Source organism: Abramis brama (genome assembly GCF_963993115.1).
Source record: "Abramis brama genome assembly, chromosome: 13".
NCBI classification, from domain to species: domain Eukaryota; kingdom Metazoa; phylum Chordata; class Actinopteri; order Cypriniformes; family Leuciscidae; genus Abramis; species Abramis brama.
In genome coordinates, this window is record NC_139975.1 from 32083648 (window position 1) to 32109890 (window position 26243).

Consider the following 26243-nt stretch of genomic DNA (forward strand, 5'->3'; position numbering starts at 1 on the left):
TATTAATGTACTTTTTATTGTTTTATTAATCCACGTTTAAAAACATGAATTAAAAAAACGATTTTAAATGTGTCTATTTATTCATACATTTAAAATGTTTTTATTTATTTATTATTTTATGGTTTTATTAAAATACATTTTAAAACATGAATAAAATAAACAACTTTAAAAATGTCTATTAATTTGTCCATTTAAAAGTGATTTATTTATATACATTTTTATGTTTGAATTATGAAATTGATAAATTGATTCTTCATTTTATTTTTAAGTGGCACTCCTGAAAACACGCTAAACACTAAACACAATAAACACGATAAAAACACAAATGCTACGTTTATTCGTTAAAACAGTCGGTATTTCCCACAAATGCTTCTGCTTTGCAGCTGCTATTGGCCTACGTCACGATTACTAAGCGCTGCTATTGGCGGACGTAATGTTTACGTCCCGATCATTAAGTATGTAAGGCGAACGGAACGGAACAGTTAAAATGACAATAAATTAACATTGTGAGCTACATTTTATAAACAATATTGTCAATATTGTTTGTTTTCCCTCTATTTTGCTGACGAGAATTTCAAAATAAAGCCATACCAGAGTCTCAATGCAACAGACATCGATTGAACCGAACCGTGAATTTTGTGAACCGTTGCATAATCCTATATAATTCTAAATTCAATTGTTATAATATTTTACAATATTAGCCTGCTGTTTGTTGTTGGATTTTTCAAAACTTGAAACTTGTGTGTGGGTTATAGCCTAGGCTATAAACAGCAGTATTGTGATATATAATATTACAATTTGAAATAACAGTTTCTATTTGGACATATGTTAAAAGTATATATATATTTTTTTTCTTCCCGATTTCTAATTTTAACGATCTCAAAGCTTTATTTATGCAATTGTAAATGCAGTGAAAATATATTAATGCCAGATCGGATGCCGCTTCTGTGTCACCTATGCACTGCAAAGATGGATTTTCATTTGATGATTTAATTTGACTGGTAACAGTGGTATTGTGTAATTATTAATTGAATTCGTTAATTAGATAATTATTTCTTGAATTCATTTATTTATTTATTTTTTTGCCTCTGTCACAGTGTATTCTTAACCTGAATTAGCACTGTTCATATAGAGGTACGGTAGGCAACACCAATAGGTAGCCTATCATGTAACACAAAATAAACATATTTTTTCTTCATGATATACAGGGCATAATCTGTATATGCCGTTTTTATTTTGTTACCATCTGCGGACATCACTGGGTTTTAATTTGAGGTATAAATTAATTTGAGGTTTAGTTCGACTGCTATCTACATTTTGGTCGGCAGGACCGAACCGAAATCCAATAACGGTTCGATACGAATATATAATTATAATTTATTTCTGTGATCAAAGCTGAATTTTCAGCATCATTACTCCAGTCTCCAGTGTCACATGATCCTTCAGAAATCATTCTAATATATGAATAATGGTCAAAAAGCATCCATTGTTATTATCAATAACAGTGATAATAACTATTTAACTATTTTAGCTATTTAACTTTTTTTTTTTTTTTGGATGAAAGATAGAAAGATCTTTTTTTTTTTTTTGTAGAAAGCCTTTCTTTAAAGTGAATTTCGTTTTGTATAAATTGTAATCTTAATTTTAATCAATGTTTCATCCACCGGTTGCCTGCATGGACTTAATAAATTAGAAGGCAAATATAGCAGATCATGGTTGCGGTTGCATTGCCTGTGAACTGAAGAAGTCGAAGCTGGTGAACTGAAGCTCATCTCGACGTGCGTGCAGATTCAAAATAGTTTAAATTATTGAACGGCTTTATTGTGTTTTAATGTTATATGAAATGTTACCAATAGTTATTTTCTCATTTTATGTCATTATCATGAAAAAGAAAAAAGAAGAAAATAAAAGATTAGCCTACAATTCAGGCTGTTTATAGAACGGCGGGCGACTCGGAGACTCCATGCGGGCTAGCAGGTGCCCGCGGGCACCCACCATGTTGGAGACCACCGGTGTACAGTATACATTTCTTGGACTACTCAAATAAAATGATTAATAAAAAAAAATCAATCAATCAATCAATCAAAAAAAAAAAAAAAAAATGTCACCGAGCTGCGGCGAGAGCGTGCCCGCCCAGATCAGCCGATCCATCTAGCGATCAATGGGTTGGGGTCAGCCTGCTCGCTCGCTCTCGACGACAAGTAGTGGGAGCGCGCGACGGCTATTTATAGGGCAGACTCGACCTGTCTTTCTCCTCGACGGTAACTGGAAATTCAAGCTGCGATGTTTCACGCTGGATATACTCGCGCGATCAAATATATGGATGTGCTAAACACGATAAAAACACAAATGCTACGTTTATTCGTTAAAACAGTCGGTATTTCCCACAAATGCTTCTGCTTTGCAGCTGCTATTGGCCTACGTCACGATTACTAAGCGCTGCTATTGGCGGACGTAATGTTTACGTCCCGATCATTAAGTATGTAAGGCGAACGGAACGGAACAGTTAAAATGACAATAAATTAACATTGTGAGCTACATTTTATAAACAATATTGTCAATATTGTTTGTTTTCCCTCTATTTTGCTGACGAGAATTTCAAAATAAAGCCATACCAGAGTCTCAATGCAACAGACAGCGATTGAACCGAACCGTGAATTTTGTGAACCGTTGCATAATCCTATATAATTCTAAATTCAATTGTTATAATATTTTACAATATTAGCCTGCTGTTTGTTGTTGGATTTTTCAAAACTTGAAACTTGTGTGTGGGTTATAGCCTAGGCTATAAACAGCAGTATTGTGATATATAATATTACAATTTGAAATAACAGTTTCTATTTGGACATATGTCAAAAGTATTTTTTCTTTTCTTTTTCTTCCCGATTTCTAATTTTAACGATCTCACAGCTTTATTTATGCAATTGTAAATGCAGTGAAAATATATTAATGCCAGATCGGATGCCGCTTCTGTGTCACCTATGCACTGCAAAGATGGATTTTCATTTGATGATTTAATTTGACTGGTAACAGTGGTATTGTGTAATTATTAATTGAATTCGTTAATTAGATAATTATTTCTTGAATTCATTTATTTATTTATTTATTTATTTGCCTCTGTCACAGTGTATTCTTAACCTGAATTAGCACTGTTCATATAGAGGTACGGTAGGCAACACCAATAGGTATCATGTAACACAAAATAAACATATTTTTTCTTCATGATATACAAGGGCATAATCTGTATATGCCGTTTTTATTTTGTTACCATCTGCGGACATCACTGGGTTTTAATTTGAGGTATAAATTAATTTGAGGTTTAGTTCGACTGCTATCTACATTTTGGTCGGCAGGACCGAACCGAAATCCAATAACGGTTCGATACGAATATATAATTATAATTTATTTCTGTGATCAAAGCTGAATTTTCAGCATCATTACTCCAGTCTCCAGTGTCACATGATCCTTCAGAAATCATTCTAATATATGAATAATGGTCAAAAAGCATCCATTGTTATTATCAATAACAGTGATAATAACTATTTAACTATTTTAGCTATTTAACTTTTTTTTTTTTTTTGGATGAAAGATAGAAAGATCTTTTTTTTTTTTTTGTAGAAAGCCTTTCTTTAAAGTGAATTTCGTTTTGTATAAATTGTAATCTTAATTTTAATCAATGTTTCATCCACCGGTTGCCTGCATGGACTTAATAAATTAGAAGGCAAATATAGCAGATCATGGTTGCGGTTGCATTGCCTGTGAACTGAAGAAGTCGAAGCTGGTGAACTGAAGCTCATCTCGACGTGCGTGCAGATTCAAAATAGTTTAAATTATTGAACGGCTTTATTGTGTTTTAATGTTATATGAAATGTTACCAATAGTTATTTTCTCATTTTATGTCATTATCATGAAAAAGAAAAAAGAAGAAAATAAAAGATTAGCCTACAATTCAGGCTGTTTATAGAACGGCGGGCGACTCGGAGACTCCATGCGGGCTAGCAGGTGCCCGCGGGCACCCACCATGTTGGAGACCACCGGTGTACAGTATACATTTCTTGGACTACTCAAATAAAATGTTTAATAAAAAAAAATCAATCAATCAATCAATCAATCAAAAAAAAAAAAAAAAAAAATGTCACCGAGCTGCGGCGAGAGCGTGCCCGCCCAGATCAGCCGATCCATCTAGCGATCAATGGGTTGGGGTCAGCCTGCTCGCTCGCTCTCGACGACAAGTAGTGGGAGCGCGCGACGGCTATTTATAGGGCAGACTCGACCTGTCTTTCTCCTCGACGGTAACTGGAAATTCAAGCTGAGATGTTTCACGCTGGATATACTCGCGCGATCAAATATATGGATGTGCTAAACATGATAAAAACACAAATGCTACGTTTATTCGTTAAAACAGTCGGTATTTCCCACAAATGCTTCTGCTTTGCAGCTGCTATTGGCCTACGTCACGATTACTAAGCGCTGCTATTGGCGGACGTAATGTTTACGTCCCGATCATTAAGTATGTAAGGCGAACGGAACGGAACAGTTAAAATGACAATAAATTAACATTGTGAGCTACATTTTATAAACAATATTGTCAATATTGTTTGTTTTCCCTCTATTTTGCTGACGAGAATTTCAAAATAAAGCCATACCAGAGTCTCAATGCAACAGACAGCGATTGAACCGAACCGTGAATTTTGTGAACCGTTACATAATCCTATATAATTCTAAATTCAATTGTTATAATATTTTACAATATTAGCCTGCTGTTTGTTGTTGGATTTTTCAAAACTTGAAACTTGTGTGTGGGTTATAGCCTAGGCTATAAACAGCAGTATTGTGATATATAATATTACAATTTGAAATAACAGTTTCTATTTGGACATATGTCAAAAGTATTTTTTCTTTTCTTTTTCTTCCCGATTTCTAATTTTAACGATCTCACAGCTTTATTTATGCAATTGTAAATGCAGTGAAAATATATTAATGCCAGATCGGATGCCGCTTCTGTGTCACCTATGCACTGCAAAGATGGATTTTCATTTGATGATTTAATTTGACTGGTAACAGTGGTATTGTGTAATTATTAATTGAATTCGTTAATTAGATAATTATTTCTTGAATTCATTTATTTATTTATTTATTTTTTTGCCTCTGTCACAGTGTATTCTTAACCTGAATTAGCACTGTTCATATAGAGGTACGGTAGGCAACACCAATAGGTATCATGTAACACAAAATAAACATATTTTTTCTTCATGATATACAAGGGCATAATCTGTATATGCCGTTTTTATTTTGTTACCATCTGCGGACATCACTGGGTTTTAATTTGAGGTATAAATTAATTTGAGGTTTAGTTCGACTGCTATCTACATTTTGGTCGGCAGGACCGAACCGAAATCCAATAACGGTTCGATACGAATATATAATCATAATTTATTTCTGTGATCAAAGCTGAATTTTCAGCATCATTACTCCAGTCTCCAGTGTCACATGATCCTTCAGAAATCATTCTAATATGATATATGAATAATGGTCAAAAAGCATCCATTGTTATTATCAATAACAGTGATAATAACTATTTAACTATTTTAGCTATTTAACTTTTTTTTTTTTTTTTTTTTTTTTGGATTCTTTGATGAATAGAAAGATCTTCTTTCTTTTTTTTTTGTAGAAAGCCTTTCTTTAAAGTGAATTTCGTTTTGTATAAATTGTGATCTTAATTTTAATCAATGTTTCATCCACCGGTTGCCTGCATGGACTTAATAAATTAGAAGGCAAATATAGCAGATCATGGTTGCGGTTGCATTGCCTGTGAACTGAAGAAGTCGAAGCTGGTGAACTGAAGCTCATCTCGACGTGCGTGCAGATTCAAAATAGTTTAAATTATTGAACGGCTTTATTGTGTTTTAATGTTATATGAAATGTTACCAATAGTTATTTTCTCATTTTATGTCATTATCATGAAAAAGAAAAAAGAAGAAAATAAAAGATTAGCCTACAATTCAGGCTGTTTATAGAACGGCGGGCGACTCGGAGACTCCATGCGGGCTAGCAGGTGCCCGCGGGCACCCACCATGTTGGAGACCACCGGTGTACAGTATACATTTCTTGGACTACTCAAATAAAATGATTAATAAAAAAAAATCAATCAATCAATCAATCAATCAATCAAAAAAAAAAAAAAAAAAAATGTCACCGAGCTGCGGCGAGAGCGTGCCCGCCCAGATCAGCCGATCCATCTAGCGATCAATGGGTTGGGGTCAGCCTGCTCGCTCGCTCTCGACGACAAGTAGTGGGAGCGCGCGACGGCTATTTATAGGGCAGACTCGACCTGTCTTTCTCCTCGACGGTAACTGGAAATTCAAGCTGCGATGTTTCACGCTGGATATACTCGCGCGATCAAATATATGGATGTGCTAAACACGATAAAAACACAAATGCTACGTTTATTCGTTAAAACAGTCGGTATTTCCCACAAATGCTTCTGCTTTGCAGCTGCTATTGGCCTACGTCACGATTACTAAGCGCTGCTATTGGCGGACGTAATGTTTACGTCCCGATCATTAAGTATGTAAGGCGAACGGAACGGAACAGTTAAAATGACAATAAATTAACATTGTGAGCTACATTTTATAAACAATATTGTCAATATTGTTTGTTTTCCCTCTATTTTGCTGACGAGAATTTCAAAATAAAGCCATACCAGAGTCTCAATGCAACAGACAGCGATTGAACCGAACCGTGAATTTTGTGAACCGTTACATAATCCTATATAATTCTAAATTCAATTGTTATAATATTTTACAATATTAGCCTGCTGTTTGTTGTTGGATTTTTCAAAACTTGAAACTTGTGTGTGGGTTATAGCCTAGGCTATAAACAGCAGTATTGTGATATATAATATTACAATTTGAAATAACAGTTTCTATTTGGACATATGTCAAAAGTATTTTTTCTTTTCTTTTTCTTCCCGATTTCTAATTTTAACGATCTCACAGCTTTATTTATGCAATTGTAAATGCAGTGAAAATATATTAATGCCAGATCGGATGCCGCTTCTGTGTCACCTATGCACTGCAAAGATGGATTTTCATTTGATGATTTAATTTGACTGGTAACAGTGGTATTGTGTAATTATTAATTGAATTCGTTAATTAGATAATTATTTCTTGAATTCATTTATTTATTTATTTATTTTTTTGCCTCTGTCACAGTGTATTCTTAACCTGAATTAGCACTGTTCATATAGAGGTACGGTAGGCAACACCAATAGGTATCATGTAACACAAAATAAACATATTTTTTCTTCATGATATACAAGGGCATAATCTGTATATGCCGTTTTTATTTTGTTACCATCTGCGGACATCACTGGGTTTTAATTTGAGGTATAAATTAATTTGAGGTTTAGTTCGACTGCTATCTACATTTTGGTCGGCAGGACCGAACCGAAATCCAATAACGGTTCGATACGAATATATAATCATAATTTATTTCTGTGATCAAAGCTGAATTTTCAGCATCATTACTCCAGTCTCCAGTGTCACATGCATGATCCTTCAGAAATCATTCTAATATGATATATGAATAATGGTCAAAAAGCATCCATTGTTATTATCAATAACAGTGATAATAACTATTTAACTATTTTAGCTATTTAACTTTTTTTTTTTTTTTTTTTTTTTTGGATTCTTTGATGAATAGAAAGATCTTCTTTCTTTTTTTTTTGTAGAAAGCCTTTCTTTAAAGTGAATTTCGTTTTGTATAAATTGTGATCTTAATTTTAATCAATGTTTCATCCACCGGTTGCCTGCATGGACTTAATAAATTAGAAGGCAAATATAGCAGATCATGGTTGCGGTTGCATTGCCTGTGAACTGAAGAAGTCGAAGCTGGTGAACTGAAGCTCATCTCGACGTGCGTGCAGATTCAAAATAGTTTAAATTATTGAACGGCTTTATTGTGTTTTAATGTTATATGAAATGTTACCAATAGTTATTTTCTCATTTTATGTCATTATCATGAAAAAGAAAAAAGAAGAAAATAAAAGATTAGCCTACAATTCAGGCTGTTTATAGAACGGCGGGCGACTCGGAGACTCCATGCGGGCTAGCAGGTGCCCGCGGGCACCCACCATGTTGGAGACCACCGGTGTACAGTATACATTTCTTGGACTACTCAAATAAAATGATTAATAAAAAAAAATCAATCAATCAATCAATCAATCAAAAAAAAAAAAAAAAAAATGTCACCGAGCTGCGGCGAGAGCGTGCCCGCCCAGATCAGCCGATCCATCTAGCGATCAATGGGTTGGGGTCAGCCTGCTCGCTCGCTCTCGACGACAAGTAGTGGGAGCGCGCGACGGCTATTTATAGGGCAGACTTGACCTGTCTTTCTCCTCGACGGTAACTGGAAATTCAAGCTGCGATGTTTCACGCTGGATATACTCGCGCGATCAAATATATGGATGTGCTAAACACGATAAAAACACAAATGCTACGTTTATTCGTTAAAACAGTCGGTATTTCCCACAAATGCTTCTGCTTTGCAGCTGCTATTGGCCTACGTCACGATTACTAAGCGCTGCTATTGGCGGACGTAATGTTTACGTCCCGATCATTAAGTATGTAAGGCGAACGGAACGGAACAGTTAAAATGACAATAAATTAACATTGTGAGCTACATTTTATAAACAATATTGTCAATATTGTTTGTTTTCCCTCTATTTTGCTGACGAGAATTTCAAAATAAAGCCATACCAGAGTCTCAATGCAACAGACAGCGATTGAACCGAACCGTGAATTTTGTGAACCGTTGCATAATCCTATATAATTCTAAATTCAATTGTTATAATATTTTACAATATTAGCCTGCTGTTTGTTGTTGGATTTTTCAAAACTTGAAACTTGTGTGTGGGTTATAGCCTAGGCTATAAACAGCAGTATTGTGATATATAATATTACAATTTGAAATAACAGTTTCTATTTGGACATATGTCAAAAGTATTTTTTCTTTTCTTTTTCTTCCCGATTTCTAATTTTAACGATCTCACAGCTTTATTTATGCAATTGTAAATGCAGTGAAAATATATTAATGCCAGATCGGATGCCGCTTCTGTGTCACCTATGCACTGCAAAGATGGATTTTCATTTGATGATTTAATTTGACTGGTAACAGTGGTATTGTGTAATTATTAATTGAATTCGTTAATTAGATAATTATTTCTTGAATTCATTTATTTATTTATTTATTTATTTGCCTCTGTCACAGTGTATTCTTAACCTGAATTAGCACTGTTCATATAGAGGTACGGTAGGCAACACCAATAGGTATCATGTAACACAAAATAAACATATTTTTTCTTCATGATATACAAGGGCATAATCTGTATATGCCGTTTTTATTTTGTTACCATCTGCGGACATCACTGGGTTTTAATTTGAGGTATAAATTAATTTGAGGTTTAGTTCGACTGCTATCTACATTTTGGTCGGCAGGACCGAACCGAAATCCAATAACGGTTCGATACGAATATATAATTATAATTTATTTCTGTGATCAAAGCTGAATTTTCAGCATCATTACTCCAGTCTCCAGTGTCACATGATCCTTCAGAAATCATTCTAATATATGAATAATGGTCAAAAAGCATCCATTGTTATTATCAATAACAGTGATAATAACTATTTAACTATTTTAGCTATTTAACTTTTTTTTTTTTTTTGGATGAAAGATAGAAAGATCTTTTTTTTTTTTTTGTAGAAAGCCTTTCTTTAAAGTGAATTTCGTTTTGTATAAATTGTGATCTTAATTTTAATCAATGTTTCATCCACCGGTTGCCTGCATGGACTTAATAAATTAGAAGGCAAATATAGCAGATCATGGTTGCGGTTGCATTGCCTGTGAACTGAAGAAGTCGAAGCTGGTGAACTGAAGCTCATCTCGACGTGCGTGCAGATTCAAAATAGTTTAAATTATTGAACGGCTTTATTGTGTTTTAATGTTATATGAAATGTTACCAATAGTTATTTTCTCATTTTATGTCATTATCATGAAAAAGAAAAAAGAAGAAAATAAAAGATTAGCCTACAATTCAGGCTGTTTATAGAACGGCGGGCGACTCGGAGACTCCATGCGGGCTAGCAGGTGCCCGCGGGCACCCACCATGTTGGAGACCACCGGTGTACAGTATACATTTCTTGGACTACTCAAATAAAATGATTAATAAAAAAAAATCAATCAATCAATCAATCAATCAATCAAAAAAAAAAAAAAAAAAATGTCACCGAGCTGCGGCGAGAGCGTGCCCGCCCAGATCGGCCGATCCATCTAGCGATCAATGGGTTGGGGTCAGCCTGCTCGCTCGCTCTCGACGACAAGTAGTGGGAGCGCGCGACGGCTATTTATAGGGCAGACTCGACCTGTCTTTCTCCTCGACGGTAACTGGAAATTCAAGCTGCGATGTTTCACGCTGGATATACTCGCGCGATCAAATATATGGATGTGCTAAACACGATAAAAACACAAATGCTACGTTTATTCGTTAAAACAGTCGGTATTTCCCACAAATGCTTCTGCTTTGCAGCTGCTATTGGCCTACGTCACGATTACTAAGCGCTGCTATTGGCGGACGTAATGTTTACGTCCCGATCATTAAGTATGTAAGGCGAACGGAACGGAACAGTTAAAATGACAATAAATTAACATTGTGAGCTACATTTTATAAACAATATTGTCAATATTGTTTGTTTTCCCTCTATTTTGCTGACGAGAATTTCAAAATAAAGCCATACCAGAGTCTCAATGCAACAGACAGCGATTGAACCGAACCGTGAATTTTGTGAACCGTTGCATAATCCTATATAATTCTAAATTCAATTGTTATAATATTTTACAATATTAGCCTGCTGTTTGTTGTTGGATTTTTCAAAACTTGAAACTTGTGTGTGGGTTATAGCCTAGGCTATAAACAGCAGTATTGTGATATATAATATTACAATTTGAAATAACAGTTTCTATTTGGACATATGTCAAAAGTATTTTTTCTTTTCTTTTTCTTCCCGATTTCTAATTTTAACGATCTCACAGCTTTATTTATGCAATTGTAAATGCAGTGAAAATATATTAATGCCAGATCGGATGCCGCTTCTGTGTCACCTATGCACTGCAAAGATGGATTTTCATTTGATGATTTAATTTGACTGGTAACAGTGGTATTGTGTAATTATTAATTGAATTCGTTAATTAGATAATTATTTCTTGAATTCATTTATTTATTTATTTATTTATTTGCCTCTGTCACAGTGTATTCTTAACCTGAATTAGCACTGTTCATATAGAGGTACGGTAGGCAACACCAATAGGTATCATGTAACACAAAATAAACATATTTTTTCTTCATGATATACAAGGGCATAATCTGTATATGCCGTTTTTATTTTGTTACCATCTGCGGACATCACTGGGTTTTAATTTGAGGTATAAATTAATTTGAGGTTTAGTTCGACTGCTATCTACATTTTGGTCGGCAGGACCGAACCGAAATCCAATAACGGTTCGATACGAATATATAATCATAATTTATTTCTGTGATCAAAGCTGAATTTTCAGCATCATTACTCCAGTCTCCAGTGTCACATGATCCTTCAGAAATCATTCTAATATATGAATAATGGTCAAAAAGCATCCATTGTTATTATCAATAACAGTGATAATAACTATTTAACTATTTTAGCTATTTAACTTTTTTTTTTTTTTTGGATGAAAGATAGAAAGATCTTTTTTTTTTTTTGTAGAAAGCCTTTCTTTAAAGTGAATTTCGTTTTGTATAAATTGTAATCTTAATTTTAATCAATGTTTCATCCACCGGTTGCCTGCATGGACTTAATAAATTAGAAGGCAAATATAGCAGATCATGGTTGCGGTTGCATTGCCTGTGAACTGAAGAAGTCGAAGCTGGTGAACTGAAGCTCATCTCGACGTGCGTGCAGATTCAAAATAGTTTAAATTATTGAACGGCTTTATTGTGTTTTAATGTTATATGAAATGTTACCAATAGTTATTTTCTCATTTTATGTCATTATCATGAAAAAGAAAAAAGAAGAAAATAAAAGATTAGCCTACAATTCAGGCTGTTTATAGAACGGCGGGCGACTCGGAGACTCCATGCGGGCTAGCAGGTGCCCGCGGGCACCCACCATGTTGGAGACCACCGGTGTACAGTATACATTTCTTGGACTACTCAAATAAAATGATTAATAAAAAAAAATCAATCAATCAATCAATCAATCAATCAATCAATCAATCAATCAATCAATCAAAAAAAAAAAAAAAAAAATGTCACCGAGCTGCGGCGAGAGCGTGCCCGCCCAGATCAGCCGATCCATCTAGCGATCAATGGGTTGGGGTCAGCCTGCTCGCTCGCTCTCGACGACAAGTAGTGGGAGCGCGCGACGGCTATTTATAGGGCAGACTCGACCTGTCTTTCTCCTCGACGGTAACTGGAAATTCAAGCTGCGATGTTTCACGCTGGATATACTCGCGCGATCAAATATATGGATGTGCTAAACACGATAAAAACACAAATGCTACGTTTATTCGTTAAAACAGTCGGTATTTCCCACAAATGCTTCTGCTTTGCAGCTGCTATTGGCCTACGTCACGATTACTAAGCGCTGCTATTGGCGGACGTAATGTTTACGTCCCGATCATTAAGTATGTAAGGCGAACGGAACGGAACAGTTAAAATGACAATAAATTAACATTGTGAGCTACATTTTATAAACAATATTGTCAATATTGTTTGTTTTCCCTCTATTTTGCTGACGAGAATTTCAAAATAAAGCCATACCAGAGTCTCAATGCAACAGACAGCGATTGAACCGAACCGTGAATTTTGTGAACCGTTACATAATCCTATATAATTCTAAATTCAATTGTTATAATATTTTACAATATTAGCCTGCTGTTTGTTGTTGGATTTTTCAAAACTTGAAACTTGTGTGTGGGTTATAGCCTAGGCTATAAACAGCAGTATTGTGATATATAATATTACAATTTGAAATAACAGTTTCTATTTGGACATATGTCAAAAGTATTTTTTCTTTTCTTTTTCTTCCCGATTTCTAATTTTAACGATCTCACAGCTTTATTTATGCAATTGTAAATGCAGTGAAAATATATTAATGCCAGATCGGATGCCGCTTCTGTGTCACCTATGCACTGCAAAGATGGATTTTCATTTGATGATTTAATTTGACTGGTAACAGTGGTATTGTGTAATTATTAATTGAATTCGTTAATTAGATAATTATTTCTTGAATTCATTTATTTATTTATTTATTTATTTGCCTCTGTCACAGTGTATTCTTAACCTGAATTAGCACTGTTCATATAGAGGTACGGTAGGCAACACCAATAGGTATCATGTAACACAAAATAAACATATTTTTTCTTCATGATATACAAGGGCATAATCTGTATATGCCGTTTTTATTTTGTTACCATCTGCGGACATCACTGGGTTTTAATTTGAGGTATAAATTAATTTGAGGTTTAGTTCGACTGCTATCTACATTTTGGTCGGCAGGACCGAACCGAAATCCAATAACGGTTCGATACGAATATATAATCATAATTTATTTCTGTGATCAAAGCTGAATTTTCAGCATCATTACTCCAGTCTCCAGTGTCACATGATCCTTCAGAAATCATTCTAATATATGAATAATGGTCAAAAAGCATCCATTGTTATTATCAATAACAGTGATAATAACTATTTAACTATTTTAGCTATTTAACTTTTTTTTTTTTTTTGGATGAAAGATAGAAAGATCTTTTTTTTTTTTTTGTAGAAAGCCTTTCTTTAAAGTGAATTTCGTTTTGTATAAATTGTAATCTTAATTTTAATCAATGTTTCATCCACCGGTTGCCTGCATGGACTTAATAAATTAGAAGGCAAATATAGCAGATCATGGTTGCGGTTGCATTGCCTGTGAACTGAAGAAGTCGAAGCTGGTGAACTGAAGCTCATCTCGACGTGCGTGCAGATTCAAAATAGTTTAAATTATTGAACGGCTTTATTGTGTTTTAATGTTATATGAAATGTTACCAATAGTTATTTTCTCATTTTATGTCATTATCATGAAAAAGAAAAAAGAAGAAAATAAAAGATTAGCCTACAATTCAGGCTGTTTATAGAACGGCGGGCGACTCGGAGACTCCATGCGGGCTAGCAGGTGCCCGCGGGCACCCACCATGTTGGAGACCACCGGTGTACAGTATACATTTCTTGGACTACTCAAATAAAATGATTAATAAAAAAAAATCAATCAATCAATCAATCAATCAATCAATCAATCAATCAATCAATCAATCAATCAAAAAAAAAAAAAAAAAAATGTCACCGAGCTGCGGCGAGAGCGTGCCCGCCCAGATCAGCCGATCCATCTAGCGATCAATGGGTTGGGGTCAGCCTGCTCGCTCGCTCTCGACGACAAGTAGTGGGAGCGCGCGACGGCTATTTATAGGGCAGACTCGACCTGTCTTTCTCCTCGACGGTAACTGGAAATTCAAGCTGCGATGTTTCACGCTGGATATACTCGCGCGATCAAATATATGGATGTGCTAAACACGATAAAAACACAAATGCTACGTTTATTCGTTAAAACAGTCGGTATTTCCCACAAATGCTTCTGCTTTGCAGCTGCTATTGGCCTACGTCACGATTACTAAGCGCTGCTATTGGCGGACGTAATGTTTACGTCCCGATCATTAAGTATGTAAGGCGAACGGAACGGAACAGTTAAAATGACAATAAATTAACATTGTGAGCTACATTTTATAAACAATATTGTCAATATTGTTTGTTTTCCCTCTATTTTGCTGACGAGAATTTCAAAATAAAGCCATACCAGAGTCTCAATGCAACAGACAGCGATTGAACCGAACCGTGAATTTTGTGAACCGTTACATAATCCTATATAATTCTAAATTCAATTGTTATAATATTTTACAATATTAGCCTGCTGTTTGTTGTTGGATTTTTCAAAACTTGAAACTTGTGTGTGGGTTATAGCCTAGGCTATAAACAGCAGTATTGTGATATATAATATTACAATTTGAAATAACAGTTTCTATTTGGACATATGTCAAAAGTATTTTTTCTTTTCTTTTTCTTCCCGATTTCTAATTTTAACGATCTCACAGCTTTATTTATGCAATTGTAAATGCAGTGAAAATATATTAATGCCAGATCGGATGCCGCTTCTGTGTCACCTATGCACTGCAAAGATGGATTTTCATTTGATGATTTAATTTGACTGGTAACAGTGGTATTGTGTAATTATTAATTGAATTCGTTAATTAGATAATTATTTCTTGAATTCATTTATTTATTTATTTATTTATTTGCCTCTGTCACAGTGTATTCTTAACCTGAATTAGCACTGTTCATATAGAGGTACGGTAGGCAACACCAATAGGTATCATGTAACACAAAATAAACATATTTTTTCTTCATGATATACAAGGGCATAATCTGTATATGCCGTTTTTATTTTGTTACCATCTGCGGACATCACTGGGTTTTAATTTGAGGTATAAATTAATTTGAGGTTTAGTTCGACTGCTATCTACATTTTGGTCGGCAGGACCGAACCGAAATCCAATAACGGTTCGATACGAATATATAATCATAATTTATTTCTGTGATCAAAGCTGAATTTTCAGCATCATTACTCCAGTCTCCAGTGTCACATGATCCTTCAGAAATCATTCTAATATGATATATGAATAATGGTCAAAAAGCATCCATTGTTATTATCAATAACAGTGATAATAACTATTTAACTATTTTAGCTATTTAACTTTTTTTTTTTTTTTTTTTTTTTTGGATTCTTTGATGAATAGAAAGATCTTCTTTCTTTTTTTTTTGTAGAAAGCCTTTCTTTAAAGTGAATTTCGTTTTGTATAAATTGTGATCTTAATTTTAATCAATGTTTCATCCACCGGTTGCCTGCATGGACTTAATAAATTAGAAGGCAAATATAGCAGATCATGGTTGCGGTTGCATTGCCTGTGAACTGAAGAAGTCGAAGCTGGTGAACTGAAGCTCATCTCGACGTGCGTGCAGATTCAAAATAGTTTAAATTATTGAACGGCTTTATTGTGTTTTAATGTTATATGAAATGTTACCAATAGTTATTTTCTCATTTTATGTCATTATCATGAAAAAGAAAAAAGAAGAAAATAAAAGATTAGCCTACAATTCAGGCTGTTTATAGAACGGCGGGCGACTCGGAGACTCCATGCGGGCTAGCAGGTGCCCGCGGGCACCCACCATGTTGGAGACCACCGGTGTACAGTATACATTTCTTGGACTACTCAAATAAAATGATTAATAAAAAAAAATCAATCAATCAATCAATCAATCAATCAAAAAAAAAAAAAAAAAAAATGTCACCGAGCTGCGGCGAGAGCGTGCCCGCCCAGATCAGCCGATTCATCTAGCGATCAATGGGTTGGGGTCAGCCTGCTCGCTCGCTCTCGACGACAAGTAGTGGGAGCGCGCGACGGCTATTTATAGGGCAGACTCGACCTGTCTTTCTCCTCGACGGTAACTGGAAATTCAAGCTGCGATGTTTCACGCTGGATATACTCGCGCGATCAAATATATGGATGTGCTAAACACGATAAAAACACAAATGCTACGTTTATTCGTTAAAACAGTCGGTATTTCCCACAAATGCTTCTGCTTTGCAGCTGCTATTGGCCTACGTCACGATTACTAAGCGCTGCTATTGGCGGACGTAATGTTTACGTCCCGATCATTAAGTATGTAAGGCGAACGGAACGGAACAGTTAAAATGACAATAAATTAACATTGTGAGCTACATTTTATAAACAATATTGTCAATATTGTTTGTTTTCCCTCTATTTTGCTGACGAGAATTTCAAAATAAAGCCATACCAGAGTCTCAATGCAACAGACAGCGATTGAACCGAACCGTGAATTTTGTGAACCGTTACATAATCCTATATAATTCTAAATTCAATTGTTATAATATTTTACAATATTAGCCTGCTGTTTGTTGTTGGATTTTTCAAAACTTGAAACTTGTGTGTGGGTTATAGCCTAGGCTATAAACAGCAGTATTGTGATATATAATATTACAATTTGAAATAACAGTTTCTATTTGGACATATGTCAAAAGTATTTTTTCTTTTCTTTTTCTTCCCGATTTCTAATTTTAACGATCTCACAGCTTTATTTATGCAATTGTAAATGCAGTGAAAATATATTAATGCCAGATCGGATGCCGCTTCTGTGTCACCTATGCACTGCAAAGATGGATTTTCATTTGATGATTTAATTTGACTGGTAACAGTGGTATTGTGTAATTATTAATTGAATTCGTTAATTAGATAATTATTTCTTGAATTCATTTATTTATTTATTTATTTTTTTGCCTCTGTCACAGTGTATTCTTAACCTGAATTAGCACTGTTCATATAGAGGTACGGTAGGCAACACCAATAGGTATCATGTAACACAAAATAAACATATTTTTTCTTCATGATATACAAGGGCATAATCTGTATATGCCGTTTTTATTTTGTTACCATCTGCGGACATCACTGGGTTTTAATTTGAGGTATAAATTAATTTGAGGTTTAGTTCGACTGCTATCTACATTTTGGTCGGCAGGACCGAACCGAAATCCAATAACGGTTCGATACGAATATATAATCATAATTTATTTCTGTGATCAAAGCTGAATTTTCAGCATCATTACTCCAGTCTCCAGTGTCACATGATCCTTCAGAAATCATTCTAATATGATATATGAATAATGGTCAAAAAGCATCCATTGTTATTATCAATAACAGTGATAATAACTATTTAACTATTTTAGCTATTTAACTTTTTTTTTTTTTTTTTTTTTTTTGGATTCTTTGATGAATAGAAAGATCTTCTTTCTTTTTTTTTTGTAGAAAGCCTTTCTTTAAAGTGAATTTCGTTTTGTATAAATTGTGATCTTAATTTTAATCAATGTTTCATCCACCGGTTGCCTGCATGGACTTAATAAATTAGAAGGCAAATATAGCAGATCATGGTTGCGGTTGCATTGCCTGTGAACTGAAGAAGTCGAAGCTGGTGAACTGAAGCTCATCTCGACGTGCGTGCAGATTCAAAATAGTTTAAATTATTGAACGGCTTTATTGTGTTTTAATGTTATATGAAATGTTACCAATAGTTATTTTCTCATTTTATGTCATTATCATGAAAAAGAAAAAAGAAGAAAATAAAAGATTAGCCTACAATTCAGGCTGTTTATAGAACGGCGGGCGACTCGGAGACTCCATGCGGGCTAGCAGGTGCCCGCGGGCACCCACCATGTTGGAGACCACCGGTGTACAGTATACATTTCTTGGACTACTCAAATAAAATGATTAATAAAAAAAAATCAATCAATCAATCAAAAAAAAAAAAAAAAAATGTCACCGAGCTGCGGCGAGAGCGTGCCCGCCCAGATCAGCCGATCCATCTAGCGATCAATGGGTTGGGGTCAGCCTGCTCGCTCGCTCTCGACGACAAGTAGTGGGAGCGCGCGACGGCTATTTATAGGGCAGACTCGACCTGTCTTTCTCCTCGACGGTAACTGGAAATTCAAGCTGCGATGTTTCACGCTGGATATACTCGCGCGATCAAATATATGGATGTGCTAAACACGATAAAAACACAAATGCTACGTTTATTCGTTAAAACAGTCGGTATTTCCCACAAATGCTTCTGCTTTGCAGCTGCTATTGGCCTACGTCACGATTACTAAGCGCTGCTATTGGCGGACGTAATGTTTACGTCCCGATCATTAAGTATGTAAGGCGAACGGAACGGAACAGTTAAAATGACAATAAATTAACATTGTGAGCTACATTTTATAAACAATATTGTCAGTATTGTTTGTTTTCCCTCTATTTTGCTGACGAGAATTTCAAAATAAAGCCATACCAGAGTCTCAATGCAACAGACAGCGATTGAACCGAACCGTGAATTTTGTGAACCGTTGCATAATCCTATATAATTCTAAATTCAATTGTTATAATATTTTACAATATTAGCCTGCTGTTTGTTGTTGGATTTTTCAAAACTTGAAACTTGTGTGTGGGTTATAGCCTAGGCTATAAACAGCAGTATTGTGATATATAATATTACAATTTGAAATAACAGTTTCTATTTGGACATATGTCAAAAGTATTTTTTCTTTTCTTTTTCTTCCCGATTTCTAATTTTAACGATCTCACAGCTTTATTTATGCAATTGTAAATGCAGTGAAAATATATTAATGCCAGATCGGATGCCGCTTCTGTGTCACCTATGCACTGCAAAGATGGATTTTCATTTGATGATTTAATTTGACTGGTAACAGTGGTATTGTGTAATTATTAATTGAATTCGTTAATTAGATAATTATTTCTTGAATTCATTTATTTATTTATTTATTTATTTGCCTCTGTCACAGTGTATTCTTAACCTGAATTAGCACTGTTCATATAGAGGTACGGTAGGCAACACCAATAGGTATCATGTAACACAAAATAAACATATTTTTTCTTCATGATATACAAGGGCATAATCTGTATATGCCGTTTTTATTTTGTTACCATCTGCGGACATCACTGGGTTTTAATTTGAGGTATAAATTAATTTGAGGTTTAGTTCGACTGCTATCTACATTTTGGTCGGCAGGACCGAACCGAAATCCAATAACGGTTCGATACGAATATATAATCATAATTTATTTCTGTGATCAAAGCTGAATTTTCAGCATCATTACTCCAGTCTCCAGTGTCACATGATCCTTCAGAAATCATTCTAATATGATATATGAATAATGGTCAAAAAGCATCCATTGTTATTATCAATAACAGTGATAATAACTATTTAACTATTTTAGCTATTTAACTTTTTTTTTTTTTTTTTTTTTTTTGGATTCTTTGATGAATAGAAAGATCTTCTTTCTTTTTTTTTTGTAGAAAGCCTTTCTTTAAAGTGAATTTCGTTTTGTATAAATTGTGATCTTAATTTTAATCAATGTTTCATCCACCGGTTGCCTGCATGGACTTAATAAATTAGAAGGCAAATATAGCAGATCATGGTTGCGGTTGCATTGCCTGTGAACTGAAGAAGTCGAAGCTGGTGAACTGAAGCTCATCTCGACGTGCGTGCAGATTCAAAATAGTTTAAATTATTGAACGGCTTTATTGTGTTTTAATGTTATATGAAATGTTACCAATAGTTATTTTCTCATTTTATGTCATTATCATGAAAAAGAAAAAAGAAGAAAATAAAAGATTAGCCTACAATTCAGGCTGTTTATAGAACGGCGGGCGACTCGGAGACTCCATGCGGGCTAGCAGGTGCCCGCGGGCACCCACCATGTTGGAGACCACCGGTGTACAGTATACATTTCTTGGACTACTCAAATAAAATGATTAATAAAAAAAAATCAATCAATCAATCAATCAATCAATCAAAAAAAAAAAAAAAAAAAATGTCACCGAGCTGCGGCGAGAGCGTGCCCGCCCAGATCAGCCGATCCATCTAGCGATCAATGGGTTGGGGTCAGCCTGCTCGCTCGCTCTCGACGACAAGTAGTGGGAGCGCGCGACGGCTATTTATAGGGCAGACTCGACCTGTCTTTCTCCTCGACGGTAACTGGAAATTCAAGCTGCGATGTTTCACGCTGGATATACTCGCGCGATCAAATATATGGATGTGCTAAACACGATAAAAACACAAATGCTACGTTTATTCGTTAAAACAGTCGGTATTTCCCACAAATGCTTCTGCTTTGCAGCTGCTATTGGCCTACGTCACGATTACTAAGCGCTGCTATTGGCGGACGTAATGTTTACGTCCCGATCATTAAGTATGTAAGGCGAACGGAACGGAACAGTTAAAATGACAATAAATTAACATTGTGAGCTACATTTTATAAACAATATTGTCAATATTGTTTGTTTTCCCTCTATTTTGCTGACGAGAATTTCAAAATAAAGCCATACCAGAGTCTCAATGCAACAGACAGCGATTGAACCGAACCGTGAATTTTGTGAACCGTTGCATAATCCTATATAATTCTAAATTCAATTGTTATAATATTTTACAATATTAGCCTGCTGTTTGTTGTTGGATTTTTCAAAACTTGAAACTTGTGTGTGGGTTATAGCCTAGGCTATAAACAGCAGTATTGTGATATATAATATTACAATTTGAAATAACAGTTTCTATTTGGACATATGTCAAAAGTATTTTTTCTTTTCTTTTTCTTCCCGATTTCTAATTTTAACGATCTCACAGCTTTATTTATGCAATTGTAAATGCAGTGAAAATATATTAATGCCAGATCGGATGCCGCTTCTGTGTCACCTATGCACTGCAAAGATGGATTTTCATTTGATGATTTAATTTGACTGGTAACAGTGGTATTGTGTAATTATTAATTGAATTCGTTAATTAGATAATTATTTCTTGAATTCATTTATTTATTTATTTATTTATTTGCCTCTGTCACAGTGTATTCTTAACCTGAATTAGCACTGTTCATATAGAGGTACGGTAGGCAACACCAATAGGTATCATGTAACACAAAATAAACATATTTTTTCTTCATGATATACAAGGGCATAATCTGTATATGCCGTTTTTATTTTGTTACCATCTGCGGACATCACTGGGTTTTAATTTGAGGTATAAATTAATTTGAGGTTTAGTTCGACTGCTATCTACATTTTGGTCGGCAGGACCGAACCGAAATCCAATAACGGTTCGATACGAATATATAATCATAATTTATTTCTGTGATCAAAGCTGAATTTTCAGCATCATTACTCCAGTCTCCAGTGTCACATGATCCTTCAGAAATCATTCTAATATATGAATAATGGTCAAAAAGCATCCATTGTTATTATCAATAACAGTAAAAAAAATTTGTTCACTCAACTTACATTTTTTAGTTATTTTTTTGCTTTGACTCAGTTAAGTTTTATTGACTTAATCTACTAAGTATGTTCAACTTAAAAAGTTTAGTTGACATAGTTAAAATAGTTGAGCCAACAACTTATTTCAAGTTACCTGGACTTGTAAAGATTAGTTGAAATACAATAACTTACATTTTCAAGTTACCTGGATTTGTAAAGATTAGTTGAAATACGATAACTTACATTTTCAAGTTACCTGGACTTGTAAAGATTAGTTGAAATACGATAACTTACATTTTCAAGTTACCTGGACTTGTAAAGATTAGTTGAAATACAATAACTTACATGTTCAAGTTACCTGGACTTCTAAATATTAGTTGAAATACGATAACTTACATTTTCAAGTTATCTGTACTAAAGTGTATGTTCATTGAACTTAATTTAGCATATTTTCTCAACTTGCAATATAGCACACTCAACCAAATAAATAACAGATTTTTCCATACAAATGGTTTTATTGTTCCTTACAAATCAATAAATGTTAAGAACAAACTGTTAACATATTCAAAGGAATACAATTATATCACAATTGCATGAAGTTTAAAGATAAAAATGTATTTGAAAAATGCATAGAAAGTGTATTCATGTGGGATTTTTTTCATGTTTGTACAAGTTTTCAGCATTGATGACCTGACATGCATTCTCATTGCTTAATTTTTTAAAATTTTACTTGGCTAAAACATATATTAAGATTTCATGTGTTTTAAAGTTATTTCACAAGGGGGTGTATTTATGTGAAAAATCTTAAAGTCTCAGTTCACACAAAAAAAGTTGCTCACCTGTTAATACTTTCCATTGTTGGTAGACAAATGAAGATCTTTTTAATAAAATCGGTGAGCTTTCTGTCCCTCCTTTGACAGCCTAAGCAACTAGCACTTTCAAGGTCCAGAAAAGACATCCTTAAAGTAATCCAAGTGACTCCAGTGGTTTAACCTAGGTTTTATGAAGCATTGTCAGTGTTTCATTCCATTTTATTTATTAAATAGTTTTCTCCATCAAATGTTTACAAGAACATAGCAGCACATGATTCTTGTGTCGACGCGAAAGCTGACACTGCTGCATGTAAACAAATATATAAACCACTGACGTCACTTGGATTACTTTAAGGATGTCTTTTCTGGACCTTGAAAGTATTAGTTGAATAGGATGTCAAAGGAGGGACAGAAAGATCAAAGATTTCATTTAAAAAAATATCTTAATTTATGTTTCAAAGATAAACAAAGGTCTTTTAGGTTTGGAGCAACATGAGATCTAACATCTAACAAAATAATTTTAATTTAGGTTAAACTAACACTTTAAGATTTTTCACATTAATACTGTGAATTTAATTTAATTTTACTTTAACTGTGAAATAACTTTAAACCACATGAAATCTTAATATATGTTTTAGCCAAGTAAAATTAAACAAAGTTAAACAATGAAAATGATGTCAGGCCCTTGATGCAGAGAACTTGTAAAAACATGGGTAAACAAAAAAATACAGATGAAAACACAGGCTCTTTGTAGAAATACATACCTTACCTCAACAACATCTTTAATTCAACAATGTATTTTTAAGAGAGTGCACTCTTGCACTGCAGGTATCAGCTCCAATGTTCATGAATCACCTCGAAAGTGTATCTGAGGTGTTTTCTGGGGTAGTTTATGTTGAGAGCATAAAGCAATGTCATTTGTATGTCACCAAATCCTTGCAGAACAACTGCTTCCTCGATTACAAGGGCCACATCACTAGAGTTGCATGGAATTGGGTCTATCACATCTTCCACCACTGCGATGATTCCTAGAGTCATGCCCCGATCATATCTTCTTCGGAATCTGTGTGCTGTATTAAAAAATGACAAACTTCAAAATGTGCTTTCACACATACAACACTGAAGCTCAACCACTTAAACACAACATGAGTACACCAAGTCTTATTTAGTGTTCCGAAGAAGATTAAAGGTCTTACAGGCTTGGAACAATATGAGGGCGAGTAATTGATGAGAGAACTTTCATTTTTGAATGAACTATCCTGTAAAAAACCTTTAAACTGAGAGACTTAGGTCAAATACTATACACTGTGAATAAACGGAGGCATTTTGCATCTGTACACTAAATGAAGCATTATAAAATGTTACAATCAAGCTACAATATTTTAAGGCCTAAAGAAATTGATTTCACAGGGGACTTTTTTCTTCCAAAATGTAATTTTGATTATCAAAGATAAAACTTAATATGTCATTATAAAATGATTGACTAGAAGGTGACTAATTTTAATTTATTTTAAATACGCATTAACAAATGACATATTACTTTTTTCTTCAATATTTTGCAGCACTAATAAAAAATATGCACGACAACAGAAATGGCAAGAAAGGAAGTGCCCATAATGTTTATGAAAAAAGTACAGTAGAAATATATGTACTTACATTTTTATCTAGGCTGTCCATTATGGTCCTCATTTCAGCAATGTCAGCAAAGCGCTTGAACGGTAGACACAACAGTTTTGGTAGATGCCAGTCAAGACCCTCATAAAAGGACTTGCTCAGGTCCAGTGAAATTAGCATGTTGAATTCTGCACTGATCTAAACTAATATTAAATTACACAAACATAACAGCAGCATGTTAAACAACACTGCAAAATAATATATCTACATATTCATCTAAACACCATTTTCAGCAGTGTAGGACTTTACCTGTCTCTCACAAAAAAAGAACCGGCCACCTCTTTTTCCATATCAGATACTGGAGGATCCTTTTTTAACTCTCCTGTCTGCCTGTAATGCCACAGGTCTCTGAGAAAGCATAAAGATCACAGTTCAACGTAAAAGCTGCAGCACAGAGCCGGACAGATTGTGTATGGTCCCTGGACAAATGTTGTTTTTAGAGCAAACTCAGTTCTAAATGAACACACACAGTCTTTATAGATGCAGGGAAGCAGACAGTTACTTACATGATGGCAGTGCTTCAGCTTGTAGTGCCTTCTGACAATGCGTTCATTGGTTGTCTTGAAAAAACAGAACTTGCTGCTCCACTTTATTGGTCAAGGGCAAAAGAAAAAAACAATTAAGTCAACTAACATTTAATAAACCGAGTACACATACACAATCAAGATCAAGACTAGATCAATAATAATTTATCACCAAATTTGTGGATATATATTTATTGACATTACTATTAAGACCTTATTAGGACAGTATTAGCTGCTAAGCATTTCACTAGTTCTGGGGAAAACACTGTGATGGTTAAGCGGTTGCTATAGTTACATAATCTCCCACAATAAACTAAACATAACTGACCACAGTCTTTTAAGTTCGACATTTAATAAGTAAAACTAGACAGCTGTACAACAACTTTTCAGTTATGGAGCGTCCATCTCGAACACCGGAGGATTCTGATAATCCTGCCGCATCACTCACACAGTTTTACATTAAATTAACGTTACATTATTTGTCAGCTCGTTGTTGTCGTAACTTACTCACGCGTCGACGCTGCTTTGCCTGAATGGTGATTAGACTTGCTGATTTTGGCGCAAATAACTTGAACATGAGAGTGAACAAACATGGTAGAAATGCGTTATTTTTCACGACATGCATTTCCCGCTCTCTAGGCTATTTTAGCATTCATCCATATATCAGTCTCTCTCACATAATATATATATATATATATATATATATATATATATATATATATATATTAGCCTATGTAACGTTAAACTGGTAAAACTGGATTAGCAACGGTCCAATGTGATCTAGAAACGTTGATATTGAACAATACATGGATGATTACTTCATATGTCATTTTACAAGTTATTACATCATATTAACGAATATTTACTTACCATATTTGATGATAGTGGAAGAATTAAATCATCTGCCGATAAACTCTCCAGCAATGGCCGATGAAGGAGTCAAGGCGAGAGACCTGTTTGTTTCGCGCTTCACGTGATCTCATCTCGCGATAAAAAATGAGAACTAACCTTACTGGCTCAGCATATGTTTTTAAGTTGAGGCAGCAAATACTCTAGTTATGTCAACTTGCAGACTAGTTGAGACAGTGAAAACTTAACATGTTAAGTTGAATTAACAAATTCAGAAACCACAAGTTGTATCAACTTACAAAATTACATTGAAACAACTAAAATGCGGAATCATTTTTTACAGTGTACAAGGGCATAATCTGTATATGCCGTTTTTATTTTGTTACCATCTGCGGACATC

At 34.5% G+C, this 26243-nt stretch overlaps 1 long non-coding RNA gene across 1 annotated transcript; it reads right to left on the reverse strand.

Moving 5' to 3' along the window:
• Window positions 1-23388: 23388 nt before the first annotated feature.
• On the reverse strand, window positions 23389-26003 carry LOC311094717. Its single transcript, XR_014608711.1, has 5 exons — window positions 25865-26003; window positions 24977-25057; window positions 24720-24818; window positions 24453-24613; window positions 23389-23866 (listed from the first exon to the last, which is right to left on the reverse strand). It is a non-coding gene; the product is annotated as an uncharacterized lncRNA (long non-coding RNA).
• Window positions 26004-26243: the final 240 nt, after the last annotated feature.